At 37.4% G+C, this 15,563-nt stretch overlaps 1 protein-coding gene across 5 annotated transcripts in view; it reads left to right on the plus strand.

The window, feature by feature from the left end:
- Nucleotides 1-15,563, plus strand: part of RBMS3 (RNA binding motif single stranded interacting protein 3) — a 658,929-nt gene that overhangs the window by 440,492 nt on the left and 202,874 nt on the right. The window lies entirely within an intron of this gene.

Raw genomic sequence — 15,563 nt, forward strand, 5'->3', positions numbered from 1 at the left:
ACAGTGATAAATTCTGCTTTCTGACATGTCAAATGGTCTTTCCTAATTTATACTGAAATGTCTAGATTTTAACTTTTTGCTACTGGATCTAGTTAAGCACCTTCTCCTTTTTTCTCTCATCACATAAAAAAAAATGTGACCATCTTGAGAATAAACAGAAAAGACAAGTTTCTTTGTCTATGCTTTTGTCCTTTTCGGTATGATGTTGCTTCTCCATGCCTAGAGAAAATACTATGTTGGCTTCTTATTCCTATTACATATAATATATATATGTACATATATTATTATTTCTATTATATATATTCCTAGTTATATAATAAAATCTATCATGTTTAATTAATATTATATGGTCAGTATGCTTTGATAGCTATATAATTTCTATAATTATGTATAATCGTCAATGAGTAGTAGCAGAATTTGTCTGGAGTCTCTTCTTGGCTCCAAAACCTGATTTTTTTACACAGTTATAATTTCATGGGATAGAGAAAAAAGACAAGGAAGTTTTTCTATGCAACTCCAGAAGCATCAGCCATCTTCATATATTATTTCTAAAATAATAACTACCCTCAGGTCTTCAAAAACTCCTGCATTGAAGATTTCCCAGTAAAAACTTGCAAAATAAATGATGAAACCTTAATTTTATTTCTAAGACGATGTTGGGATTTGCCTTCTGTCAGCATCACTAATGAGTAGTCCAACCATTTAGTGTCTGTCCCGAATGAGTCCTGTTAGCAAGCAAAGGGCGTTGAGTGGCTTAAGACCAATTAAGATACAAGCTATGGAAACCAAACTCTGAATAATTAAGTGCTTAGTGAATTTCCAGATCTAGAATCTCATTTATGAGGATTGATTTAAAACATGCTAGCCAATTTTTGGATGAATGTGTAATATCCTAAATGAAACACTTGCCACTCTCTCCAAGTAATTATCAAGAAGCCTGCCATGCACACAACCCATTATTTATAATCTATTTTTATAATGAAAATCTGCAAAATTAAAAAATATGTATTTTTAGAAAAATAGTAATGAAAACTCTCATTAGGCAAGCTCTGAACCAGCCGTCGTTTGTTTATCTTGTAACTATTTTCTCTGATTTCTTCTTTAAACCTATGAATAATGAATCAATTACTTTATTATTCTTTTAGTCATTTTCAGTAGAGAAAAAGAAAATACTTTATAGGAAATTGACATGCTTATGATTAGTTTTTTAAATTTCAAATACATCCAAGACACTTTTGTCCCATTAGATTGACATTTTTCTAAAAAGAACTTTGATGTTTCTCTTTCCCTTTCAACAATTAGCCCACAGACCCTTTGAATGCCAGGATTGCATCTTGCTGTTTGTTTTATGTTTCAAGCATCTTACCCAATACATGTCACAGAAGAGTACTAATAGTTATTTGTTAAATAAGAAAATATTTATTTGTGGTAGGCAACATAATGCTCCCCCACCCCCAAGGATCTTGAATCTGTGAATATGTTGGATTACATGATAGAGAGGAAATAATGTTGCAGCTGAAGTTAAGGTTGCTAATAAACTGACCTTCACATAGAGAAATTATTCTGAATTATCTAGATGGACCCAGTGTAATCACAGGGTCCTTAAAAGTGGAGAAGAGGACACTAGAGATGCTATTGGAAGGGACTTAACTCCCCATTGCTGGCCTTGAAGAGCTGAAAAAGACAAGAAATTGAATTGTCCCTAAAGGCCTGCAGGAAGGAACTCGGCCCTGTTCGATCTGTTGGACTTCTGACCTACAGAACTATAAGATAGTACTTTGTGTAATTTTATGTCCCTAAATATTTTTTAAAATTATTGATTTTAGAGAGAGAGGAAGTGAGAGGGAGAGAGAGATAGAAACATCAATGAGAGAGAACATTGATTGGCCACCTCCTGCATGCCCCCCACTGAAGATTTGGCCTACAACCTGGGCATGTGTCCTGACCGGGAATTGAACCACGACCTTTTGATGCATGGGTTGATGCTCAACCACTGAGCCACATATTTTTTTTAATTTCTTAAAGCAGCAACAGAAAATGAACACACTGCTGTAGAACTTTCTTAAACTGCATACCATCTAAACTATTTCTAAATTACATCACTAAACAGCCCAGAGAACTTTCTTTGTTTCTCCTATTTTTAACCTTTGAATCATGTGGGTCACTTGTATGTGAAACAGGAAAAAACAAACAAAACACAAAAACAAAATCTTGTTAATTATTTTCACTTTACAGTTTCTTTATACCTTCTCTTAAGAATATGTTAGGATGGAAGACTGTTGAACATCTAAAAACAAAGTCTTTGGGGGTAGGCCCTCAGATCACAGAGCACATTATTATTGACCCCAGTAAGTCAAATAAGAATTCAAACCTGTAGCAAGATTAGGAGGCTATAAATATGAAAACAGCCACTTCCCCTTGATGTGAGAGTGGAATTTATAGTGGACCAGAAGTTTTTATCAAACACTTGTACTACTTGAGTTAATGAAAAGTCCAAAAGTAGACTGACTCAATAATGTTTTGATTCCTAGCTGTTTGGTATTTGAGCAGATGTTACAGCTCCCAGAGTGCTTATCTGACCTCCATCATCCAGCACCTCCATCTCTCTGCCAGGTAGACAGCCCTCAGGCTGCAGAAGCCTGTTGGACATAAGGGCAAGGAGAGTCAGAAGTGCCTAGGAACTTACATCCAGTTGGGCAATCCTTAAGCTGATTAACAGGTGTTGGAGTTTCTCGATTCCAGTTGTTTCTCTGCTGATGAGAACACCCTGAGTGTGACCTACATTATCCCCACAGCTACGCTGACTTCCCTGGTGATAAACATACTACATTACTCTAAGTGAGGTAACAGTTGTTGATAGGTAACAGGTTTCTCTGTAAAAAGCTTAGACAGTTAGATTATTGATAAGATATTTGTAGTGGTAGACAGAATTTGATAATGTGTCCTACAAGTAGGTCACTGGGTGGTAGCATCATTTAGTTAATCATAATATGTCTTGATAAAGGTCCATTCAAAAGACTCAAAATTGTACCAACATATCAGACACTGGGATTTTATACAAAAATTATTTAAAAAACAAACAAACAAACAAACAAAAAAAAGCATTGAATTCAGATATTAACACTCACCTATTTTTAAGTGTAACCATTATAAAATGTCATGGTGTGTTTGAGCCAAATGGTCATCCAGAGACCTCTGGGGTCTCCGAGATCCTTTCTGGTGGTCTGCAAGGTCAAAATATTTTCATAACACTAACACATCATTTGCCTCTTTCACTCGGATTCTCTCATGAATATAGAGTGGAGTTTCCCAGAGGCTACATGATATGTGATATTACAACAGATTAAATACAGAAGCAGATTGGGTGTTGACCCATGCACCAAGAGGTCACCGGTTCGATTCCCAGTTGGGGCACATGCCCAGGTTGTGGGTGAAATCCCCAGTGGAAGGCATGCAGGAGGCGGCCAATCAATGTTCTCTCTTGTTGATGTTTCCATCGCTCTCTCCCTCTCCCTTCCTCTCTCCCTAAACTCAATAAATAAAAACATAAATAAAAAGTTAAAAAAATAAAATAAATAAATACAGAAGCAGATAGGAGAATCCGGCTATCTTTTATTAAGCCAGAAATCAGAGATTTGCAAAAATATAAAACAAGGTCATTTCTGTCTTTATTTTCTTTTAAATTTTTTTATATAAAAATGCATCACTTACGTTATCATGTAATAGATTTAGTATTATTGTGTGTGTGTGTTTTTTTTAAGTAAATATCTTAAGACTTCTCAATTTTATTATTTAAAGTGGTAGACATCAATAGATATAACCCGTGGAAACAAAAGGTCTTGAGCTTCTTCAATAAAACAAAAACAAAACAACAATAATTTTGAAAGCTGCCAGAACTAGGAAAGACTAAGAAAGCTAGCCAAGGTAAAGATAAAGTTTAAAATATTCTCTCATTTTTCCGATCTTATTTCGAAAACCTCGATGTGTTCTAGAAAGCTATTTGAAGTGGAAGAATATTTCTATTAAATGAGTTACACTAGCACTTTTTTTTTTGAAACAAATATGCAGGTACCTGACATCTTAATGAATGTTTTGCTTTTCAAAAGCAGAGGTAATGGTTAGTATTCTGAACATTTGCATTATGTTAGCAAATAATATCTACTTTGCCAGAGTCCATGAACGTGGTGCTGAGACAATGTAGACACACATCCTGTGGTGTGCTGGCATGCTGGGAATGCAACTGTGTATACATCGGGAGTGCCAGCATTTAGGGAGGGTCTCATAGAAACATCCAAGAACCAAAAGGCTAATAACAGATACGACATGGGAGTTGATATCGTCATAAAAATCGTTCTGTGTCATTCCTTTCGGTCACCGCTAGTTTCATGCGGTGCTCGTATTACAGCGGCAGGGCGTGGAGTGCTCTTCACCACGTGGTACACATCTCAGGTGCAGGCTGCCAGGTCTGCCGGATGTTGCACGTAATAATTTAAATACATAATAATAATCATGCAAACACTAAAATGGAACTAACTAAACACTGTACTCTAGTAATGTTCATGTAAAAGAATTTATTTTTAATTCTTCCCAAATGGTCATTTCACCAGTTATGGAGTCCCCAAATCATGGTTTGTTTAAGCTTATTGCCTCTTAACCTAATGTGAAAGATCTCTAAGGAAGGTAATTTTCTAGCCATTCTTAGTAAGTGGTTGTAATTTTAACGCGATGAATCCATGCAATAGATGAAAGAATTTAAGATTAAATTTTTCCTGTAATTTATGTATAAAGAGATACAACTTGTCTGGCCAGTGTGGCTCAGTGGATTGAGCATCATCCCACCGACTGAGAGGTCCTGGTTTGATTCCGGGTCAGGGCACTTGCCTGGGTTGCAGGCTCGATCCCCAGTAGGGGGCATGCAAGAGGGAGCAAAGAAAACCAACATAACTTAATGTTTGTCTACACTCTTTGACAGTCCCTTTATTTCTCTCATGCCAAGGACAAGTGTTTTGCACCTTTGCTGCATCTGTATGATGTTAGACAGCAGCATCCATCCAGTTCATGATAAGCTTTCTAACAGAGCCTCATGGCTGGGACCTGTGTCCCTCTGTGAACCTCACTGGTGGGAGAACATATACTATATGCTTTCACTGGGGCAGATGGATCTCGGTTTGAGTTCGGGCTCTTTCTCTTCTTCCTTTGAACTTGGGCAAGTTATTGAGGCTCATGACAGGTTGCTCATGGAACCTAATGTTTTCCATTATATGTTTATAATATCTCCTTTACAAAAGTGTTGCTAGTATTAACGGAAAGATTGGGTAGGACTCTACAAAACTGCTGACAGGAAATGGTAGCTATTACCATTATTGAGAGTATTTATTAGCATCGTGAGAATTATTTCATTTTAACATCTACTCTCTAACCTGGAAATATAATTTAACAGTTGAAGTCTATGAGGTACAATCATTGATGGGCATCACCTGGTACATGGACTATATGAAATATACCTCCATTATAACTAGGTAAGGACTATTCTTATGCACACAGTTGCCTTATCTCATTTCAGAATGATATCCAATTTATTTAAAGTATCCAGGTTGGAGCTTGACTGTATTTTGGGATAATTAGAAGGAGTATAGAAGCAGATAAATATTTACCCAAAACTTGCTCTGGTGACCCAGATTCATAAACACAGGTCACACTTCTCACAGGACCAAAGTGGCCATGTGAGTCCAGAGAGTCATTACTACAAAAATATGTATGATCTCAAATTTCTGGTAATGATTTCTTGGCCTCCCTTTGCACCTCCGTTTCACAGGGCCTAGCTTCTCTTTCTAATATCCTATCTCAAAGAAATCCTGCTCAAATATTAATACATTTTTGATGCAAAGTTTCCTGATTTCTGACTCCTCTGTTCTTTAACTCCCACTGCATCACAGTGAATTGTTTTCTCCTGTACTTGGTGTCCATTGTGATAGGTAGTTTTGTATGGCAGTTGCTATATACTTACTTTATCCCACTGCATGACAAAACTATGCCTTTTAAAAAAAAAATTCATATCTTCTCCAATGCCAAGCAACTGAAGGTAGGAGCTGCTTCATACAGGCAGACTGAAATGAATTAAAAATAGTTGACCAATGTGATCTATTAATACTGGCTCTTTTTTTTTTTATCCTCACCCGAGGACATTTTTCCATTTTTTATTCAGATAGAGTGGGAAGGAGAGAGAGGAAGAAAGAGAGAGAGAAACATCGATGTGAAAGGGACACATTGAGTGGCTGCCACCCGCACGACCCAACCGAGGTCAGGGACAAACTGCAACCGAGGTACGTGCCCTTAGCGGGAACCGAACCCAGGTCTCTCTGGACCACAGGCCGATGCTCTAACCGCTGAGCCAAACCGGCCAGGGCTATTAAAACTGTCTTGATTCTCTCTTAATAATAATGCCTTCCATTAGTAAATGCTTATAAAGCTAATGCAGATACCATCAACTAAGATGATTCCATATAGAAATATTTTATATAACATGTTCCTCTGTGTGAATTTTTAAATATTTAAATCTCAAAAGCTTACTTTGGGATGGAAGATAATGATCAAAACCACAAGAATCCTTTTCTTTCACATAAAAGTTAAATTATCTTTCCATCTCACATTCTTTCTGTTGCTCCTGTCTCTGGTTTAAAAAAAAAAAAATGTAATGGCCTATGAAAATTAAAAGAAGCAAGAGAAATATAAAATAAATGTGTTGGAACAGCAAACATCCTGTTGTTGTTACAATTAATTCTACACTAGCAATTAGACATACGTTCTTTTCCTAATTAGAATCTGGAGAACACCGGGCTCGTCTTCACAGAGGTCTCTCTTTATTCCGGAAGCTTTCTTCCGGCGCCGTCCTTGCGGTTCGTGGGGCCGTGTGCCCCCTGCCATCAGCAGAATGAATTCATTCATCTTTACATCGATTTGAACTGTTGTTTGAATAAATATTTATACCCTTTTCCCTTGATGGCTTAATGAAGTCCTATATCCATAGCACCAAGAGATTCTCCCCTTGACCTTTGTCACTTGTTCACTCTAGACATTTCCGTCCAGATGTTTTAATTACATTGTTAATCTCTTGCTGCCTTATTCTAGTTTGGCACAAAATTGTATTCATCCTGGAGTCAGCTGAATTATTTTACATTCCTTTGGCTTTTGCAAAGAGGAAACTTTCTGTCTTTCGGTTTCCTGTTTTAACTTGAGGATTTAAGCATTTCCAGTTTCTTCATTTTCTCTTCCTTTCCTCCCCTTCCTTCCTTCCTTCCTTCCTTCCTTCCTTCCTTCCTTCCTTCCTTCCTTCCTTCCTTCCTTCCTTCCTTCCTTCCTTTTTGTTTGTTTGACTATAGTGACTATCTCGTTACTCTTCATATGTAATTATTTCAATTTTAGTTTTGACATCAATATCTTATAAAAGATATAGTTAGAGGGAGTGCCATGGTGGTATACTTTTTGCAGTAATATATATCTATCAAATCATCACATTATACACCTTAAATTCACACAACATTACATTTCGATTATATCTCAATGAAGCTGGAGGGGGGGGGGGTATAGTTAGAGCCAGGAAATGTCTCTGTCCCCCTGTCCCCACATCCTATCAATGAACACGTGTGTGTGTGTGTGTGTGTGTGTGTGTGTGTGTGTGTAACGTGGTGGGGGGAGAGGGGGCTGAGGGGTTTACTCTATGCCTAACATTGTGCTTAGTGCTTTATGGATTATTCTATTTCATTCTCAAAATACTTATAGGGAAAGGGCACTGTTCCATTTTGTAGATGAGGAGGCTGAGACTTACAGAATTTATGTAAATGACTCAGACTCAGGCATAGTTTGTGGACTGCTTGATCCCAGAATTTAGTTCTGCCACTTACTACATGTGTGACCTTGGGTAAATTCCTTAACCTCTCTATGCCTCAGTTTCTTCATTGACAAAATGGAGATCATCATCATTCCCTCTGTGCTAGTATTGTGGGGGTGGCTGTGGATTAAATGAGTTATATATTAATGTAAATATAATAGATCTATCTTAGAATGTTCTTGATGAATACTAAGTCCTATTTAGGTATAAACAGCACTTAGTTATACTAATTATATATCTTTTCTTAGATGGAGAGGAGAAATACTATAGAAAAAAACAGTAAGAAATGTAGTCACTTCCCCACGCTTGTTTTTCCTCCATCCCCAAACCTGGAAGGCTAAGTTTCTTTCTTACTTGCTAAATAGAATGAATATCAGTCTTCTGTATTGCATTAAATGTTTCATTCCTTCAGCCCATTCAAAGCCTTCCTCCTTGGGATGCAGTTGTTTCCTTCATACTCATTCTAGTTTCAGAAGAGTGGAAATATTTGGTCACTACGTGCAGCAAACCATACCTTTGGTTTTGCTACTAGTGTTTATAAATGGTTCTTTTGTTACAAAGGAAAGGTAGCCTATTTATAGAAACTTCCTCTAGAGAAACAATCTTTCTTCAAAAACCAAGCTGTAGAGTGCTTTTCTTTTCTATTCTGAATGGTGTGTTAATATTGAGAGCTCGGTACAGAAGAAAAGGCACATTTAAAAGGCCTCAGTTAGATGAGTTACAGATGTGGGTTTTGTTTGTTTGTTTGTTTGTTTGTTTGTTCTTCCCCTCTGTGTGGTATCATTTCATTGGATGGACCAAAAGGTCATAGAAACTAAGCGGCACCTGAGAATGTTTGTATTCCTTGCATTCCTGAGATGCTGGAGAGAAAAGGTCTTGCTATCAGTGATATCTTTAGGCTGAAATGTACCACTTAGACATATAATTACCACAGGTACCTAATTCAAAGAACTGGACAGAGTTCCTTCTGTGGTTACAAAGGAGCTGCAAGTCTCAAAACCATAAGAGAAAGTAGTATCTGCTGGGGTGAATACAATACCCACAATCCTGGACTCGGGACCCTCCAGTGACAAGGTACAAAATCCATATAGTTCAGAGACTGAAGGCACAAAACCTTGTACACTTTAGAAGCTAATTATCAACGTCCTTACTATTAGTAGACATTTGAATGTGTTCTGAATTTATTCATAACACAAATGTCTTAAAAATAACTGTAGACATAGGAACACATTTTTGGGGTGAGGGATAAACATATGGCAGAAGAAATGTCATGTAGAGGCTAGATAATGGGGGTCAACGAGGAATGACCAACGCCTCCTGGAGAAGAGGAATCGAGCATCATTCTAAAGGAGGATCCTTGTTTTTCGCCATCCTAGTTTTCATGAGATGCAATAACAGTGATAAATAGTTACCAGGGCCCTGTCCGGTTTGGCTCAGCGGTTAGAGCGTCGGCCTGCAGTCCAGAGAGACCCAGGTTCGGTTCCTGCTAAGGTCATGTACCTCAGTTGCAGTTTGTCCCCAGCTCTGGTTGGGTCATGTGGGTGGCAATCACTTGATGTGTCCCTTTCACGTTGATGTCTCTCTCTCTCTCTCTCTCTCTCTCTCTCTCTCTCTCTCCCTCCCTCCCTCCCTCCCTCCCTCCCACTCTATCTGAACAAAATATAGAAAAAATGTCCTAGGGTGAGGATAAAAAAAAAAAAAAATAGCTACCAGGTAATTCCCATTTTCAACTATGCAATGAACTCATGTTAGCTTTGCAAGTATAGAAAGAGTTTAAAGTACAGCTTTTAAAAATAACATATTCTCAGAAGAAGCTGTCAGTGTTGTAGCTCTTAAGTTTAAGGAATCTATGAAATGCTTTGATAGCAAATCTATTTTCCAGTCCGATGTTGCTTCATGATGTCATCATTTCTTTTTTGCTTGTGTCTCTGATCACAACGCTGTCAAAATCAAATGTGAAGTGACATCAGCAGAGCTTCTGAATGGTTGATGTTATAAAAATACCCTGAAATAGTTTATTTTAGGTTAAGGATGGAAGGTCTTTACCACACAGAACTAGGTTGATGCTTTTGGAACATCCTTGATACTAAAAATATACCAACTAACATGCTTGCATTTATTTTATATATTTTTTTCTTCTTCATTGAGTTTTAGAGAGAGCGGAAGGGAGAGGGAAAGAGAAACATCGATGAGCGAGAACATCGATTGGCCACCTCTTCCATGCCCCCAACTGGGGATCGGGCCCACAACCTGGGCATTTACCTTGACCAGGAATCAAACCAACAACCTTTTGGTGCATGGGTCAATGCCCAACCACTGAGCTCCACCAGCTGGCAGCCACACCAGCCAGATCATGTTTGCATTTAAATTGATTACAGCTGATTTGTGCTGGTTAATACTAGGTTGAGATGACTAGATCAGATCCTGCTGAGCCCTTGAAACCGAACATAACTAGATGGAGCTTGGTTGGTCAAGTTGGGTTTGATTTTAAACCTACTTGGTTAAGTTCTATCTGGTTAGGTTATTGTTTTTGTTTCTTTAATTTATCTTTATTGTTGAAGTATTACAGATGTTTCTCCTTTTTTCTCCCCATTAACCCCCACCCCACCTTCAATGCACTATTGTCTGTGTCCAGTGGTAATGCATATATGCATATAAGTTCTTTGGTTTATCTCTCTCCCCCACCCCCCTTCCCTCTGAGGTTCATCAGTCTGTTCCCTACTTCCATGTCTCTGGATCTATTTTGTTCATCAGTTTATTTTGTTCGTTGAACTCCAGATATAAGTGAGATCATGTGATACTTGTCTTTCTCTGACTGGCTTATTCACTTAGCATAATACTCTCCAGTCCCTCCATGCTGTCTCAAAGGGTAAATGATCCTTCTTTTTTTACAGCTGCATAGCATTCCACTGTGTATATGTACCACAGCTTTTTAATCCACTCATCTACTGATGGACACTTGGGCTGTTTCCAGATCTTAAATATTGTAAATAATACTGCTATAAACATATGGGTGCATATAGTCTTTCTGATTGGTGTTTCAGGCTTCTTAGGATATCTAGAAATGGGATTACTGGATCAAATGGCAGTTCCATTTTTTTGATGAAACTCCATAGTGTTTTCCTTAGTGGCTGCACCAGTCTGCATTCCCGTCAGGTGAAAATTTTAAACAAATCAATTTGCTCTAATCTTTCTGTTTTGTTTTATTTTTATGTTTTTTAATTTATTTATTTTTACTCCTCACCCAAGGATAGTTTTCTATTTATTATCAGATAGAATGGGAGGGAGGGAGAGACAGAAAGAAACATCAATGTGATAGAGCTACATTGCCTGGTTGCCTCCCACATGACCTGACCAGGGTCAGGGACAAACCACAACCGAGGTACATGTCCTTGACCAGAACTGAACCCATGACTCATTGGTCTGTGGGTCAACGCTCTAACTGTTGAGCAAAATTGGCCAGGGCTTATCTTTCTGTTTTAATGAAGTGCTTTCTATATTAAGGATATTGAGCGTTTTTCTATCACATTCCTCACCTATTTATTTTAGTTTCCTGTTGAAATTTACTTCTATATTTAAATAATAATTTCATTTTTATATGAAGTAATGTTTCCTGTTGTACAGTTTATGAGATCATTTTAAATGTAAGCTATTTCATTAGCATTCGCTTCTGCGTCTTTTACTTTACTCTGCATTTACCTCCTTAGCTTATTTGGTATCATCAAATGAGTATCTAAACTGATTATTTAACAAGGCAGCTCAGCAGCACCTAGAAATTAATCCATTCCATTCGTACTGTTTGATGTCACCTTCTCCTATGCTGATTTAATTACCCGTAAATTGTGCTCGCTTTGCACACACGTTTATCTAATCATTATGGTATGTTTTATCTCACATAAAACAAAAGTCCCTGCGGTAGATTTTACTTTAAAATTTTTATTTTTAATGTTTAGCTGTTCTTCCTTTCACAATTTTCAGATCAGTCACACTTTCTCCAAAATGTAAATGATATATTATCAGGGTACTTTGTCAAGATACAGAATATTTCCTTTGTGGTCCCTTTGTGGTCAAACCTTCTCTCCTACTCTTTTTAAAAATTTATTTATATATTTTTAAATATTATTTTTAGAGAGAGAGGGAGGGAGGGAGAGAGAGAAACATCAATGTGAGGGAAACATTGATCAATTACCTCCCACACACTCCCGGACTGGGCATCAAACCCATAACCTTTGTATGTGCTCTGACCGGGAATCAAACCCAGATGATGATCCAACCAACTGAGCCACACCGACCAGGGCTTCCCTCCCACTCTTAATCATCAGAAACCACAACTTTGTTTTCCATCTCTATAGTTTTGCCTTTTGTAGAATATTATACAAATGGAACCGCACAGTATGTAATCTTCTGACTCTTCTTCACTTAACATAAGGCATTTACAATGCATACATGTTGTTGAATGTATCTTTAGCCATTCCTTTTTATTTCTGAATAGCATGTCATTGAATTGTTCTATCTCATTTTGATTATTCTCTAGTTGAAGGACATTTGGGTTCTTACCAGGTTTTGGAAAGTGGATATGATAATATAGCCGTTTTTTATGCCAAATTGGTGTCTTTTTTTGGTGCTATTAATTGGGAATGGATTCTTAATGCTGTCTAATAGCCGAGGCAATCATTATCTGATCTTGAGTTGTCTCTTTTGAAACTAAATTTTAAAGTATGAAGCCATTTTTACTCCTAAGAAATTTTAAACTTAATTATGATAGATTCTTCTAAAGTACATTTTATTTAATTTCCATTTTGAGTTGATATTATTTACAAATAGTTGCAAAATTCAAAAGCTTCACAGTGAAAAGCAATTTCTCTCTTTTTCCTGTGGTACAGCCACCCTGGTCTTCTCCCTGGAAGAATTAGTGGGAACTTTGCTCACGTTCGAGAGACTGTTCCTGAATCCCAAGCATACGTTTATGTTTTTATTCCAATGGTGGCAAATATATACTCTCTTCTCAACCTTGATTTTTTTTTTTTTTTTACTTAATCATGTACCTTGAAGTTTATTCTTAACAGTACAGAGAAAACTGCCTCGTTATTTTTGATGGTTGTATAATATTCCATCAGATAGATGAGCCATACTTCTTATGAATATTTAAATTTTTTCTTACTCATGGACCTCTAGGTTGCTTCCAATCCTTTTCTAATGTGAACAACACAAAAATGATTAGCAAGAGAAAATGGCCAAATTTACTACACAAAGGTACGGAAGCCCCACATACATGATTCAGAGACCCCCACATGCAGGAGAGGATCAGAGATAAAAAGAGAATGTGTGTATATAAGACATCCTGAGCTAGGGAGAGGTAAGGTGACTTGCAGCCTTCAAAAGGTCATTGCAGGATGATAGCAGACCTTGAGTAAACAGAAGTTCGCCCTGCCCTACAGACAGGTCAGAGTTATCACTGACAATGTCTTACTTATGTGCAAGGCCTCTATTCAAGTTCTTCTAGGTAGTTAAGGGAGGGGCAGACGTTTCTCTTGAGTCTGCAGCTCGAGTTGCCTTAGCTCAAAACAATCTGCCCACCACAGAGGCATATCTGGGGGTGACTCATTCTAAACCCCCCATACTTTATACCACTTAATTTTTTGACATGTCTTTTGTAAAGTGCGGTAGGCCATTATGAGGACTCCATGACACAATTTACCCTTAGTGTAGATGGAAGTAATGTATTTTGTGGATTTTGGCTTTATGATTTTCCAAAGAGCATGATTCATTCATGAGTAATCTGTAACCTATACTCCTCATGTAGTCATTAGAAAGTCCTGCCTTGATGATTTTCCATTGCATATCAAAGTTCTCAGAAGGGTGCCATTGGAGAGGAGCCTACTCAGATTCTCAAAATGACCCAAGAGATAGCCCTCCTTCCCTTTCTCTGGTATTGTGATTTACCAAGTGTTTTACAGGAAGTGATTAAGCATTCAGGAGAATTACTACATTTTCAAAAGGACTGCTTTTTTATATCTTGCTTTTTTTTTTTTTTTTTGAGTCAGAAGGATTTTGAAGTTTAAAATACTGAGATATTCTGTAACCTCCATGGTAAAATATTTATACTTTGATATTGACTGAAATTTCCCAAATTGCATGATCTTTGAATACAAATTGAATTCACATTTACTTTTCAAAGCTTTTAATTCTTTGTGGTTGGAGTCCCCTGACTCTGTGCTCCCAGACCCTTTCTGTTTGTTTAGCTTGGGCTCCTCCCCTACCCTGAGCCTCAGCCTCGGGTGGAGACAGGCAGGTGGGAAAATCAGAGTGAGCTCTCGCATCCCAGCCCCTGATAGAATGTGCACCTAGTCCTCTGCACTTGTAAAGTCATGTAAAGAATCCTGCTTTTAGAAGTCCTTCTACTTTTTTTGTTTGTTTTTAAAAAGCCTCTCATACATAAGTGAGGTGAATAGGTGAATACCATTGATTTCTTTCAAAGAAGGGTGTTATGTAAATGCTGTCTAGTGGAATTGCGTTCCCACTTCCTGCATTGATCTCATCTTAAAGCCTTGAAGTCAATCCTCTTTTTAATGTGTTGCTGTTTTAACAGAAAGCCCATGTTACAAAATGAAAGTGACTGACCAAAGATGTTGAAATGATGCTTAAAAGCCTCTTATGTATCATCTTTGGAGTTTCAGGATGTTATTTAAAAAATAAAAAGTCAAAAGACAAATGGTGGTGTACTTTAGCTGGCATCACTATTCGGATCTCAGTGTTTTTTGTTTGTTTGTTTTTCTCCTAGAAAATCCTTTTTTTTAAAGATGGCTTTGAACCAGGCCAGTCTATAAGGAATAGATTTTACTGTTTATCATTAAGAGTGGAGGATTTACTTACCTTAGACATGGTGCAGTTGAACCCATCATTAAGTGGCTAGAACTGTCTTCTAGTCCCAACTCCATCTGCTCAGCTAGGAGAACCAAGACCGAACCTCCTCCTCTGCTAAGACATCCTGCTGGGGTCCACTAAAAGCTTGTTTGTAGATATCCCAGTAGAGATTTCCATTAACAGAGCAGTGACAAGTGCGTCCATGCACGTAAATAGGAAACTTGAATTGGCACTAACATACAAAAGTTTTTCTTGCACTTAATCTTTACCGATTTATTTTTCGCTACAATGACCAGATTTTATATTTTTATTTAAAAGAGAATGATACATCTTAATCTCCAATTTATTTTAAATTCTGTTGTAGTTTATTAAATGTATTCAGTTGACAGAAACATCAACAGGCTCTACCTTATAATCAGATTTGTAAAAAGAAAAGAAAAAAATTAGGTGCATGGACTATAATTCATTGTTTTATCACCATAGCTGTTTACCATGTAATGCTATGATTTCTCCTTTGTACCTGTGGAATTCTTAGTCTAAAAGTGGAAGAGAAAATAGATATGGATCAATATCTAAAACCTTGGTTTCCTGCTTTAGTTCCTAGTTATTATTATTGTTTCACAGTTTCAATTCCAGTTATCAGAAAAGAGATACTCAAACCAAAGTATACCTCAGCTTCTAGCAAAGGAGTTCATGTATGTCTTATCATTTCTCATATGTCATGGGCAGTGCCTCCTTTGAAGTGTAGGGTCCTTCATGCTTTCACTTCATACTTGGACCCTTACACAGTGTTGTTGGTTTTTTTTTTCCC

This window comes from Molossus molossus, unplaced genomic scaffold, assembly GCF_014108415.1.
Source record: "Molossus molossus isolate mMolMol1 unplaced genomic scaffold, mMolMol1.p scaffold_m16_p_18, whole genome shotgun sequence".
Lineage (NCBI taxonomy): Eukaryota > Metazoa > Chordata > Mammalia > Chiroptera > Molossidae > Molossus > Molossus molossus.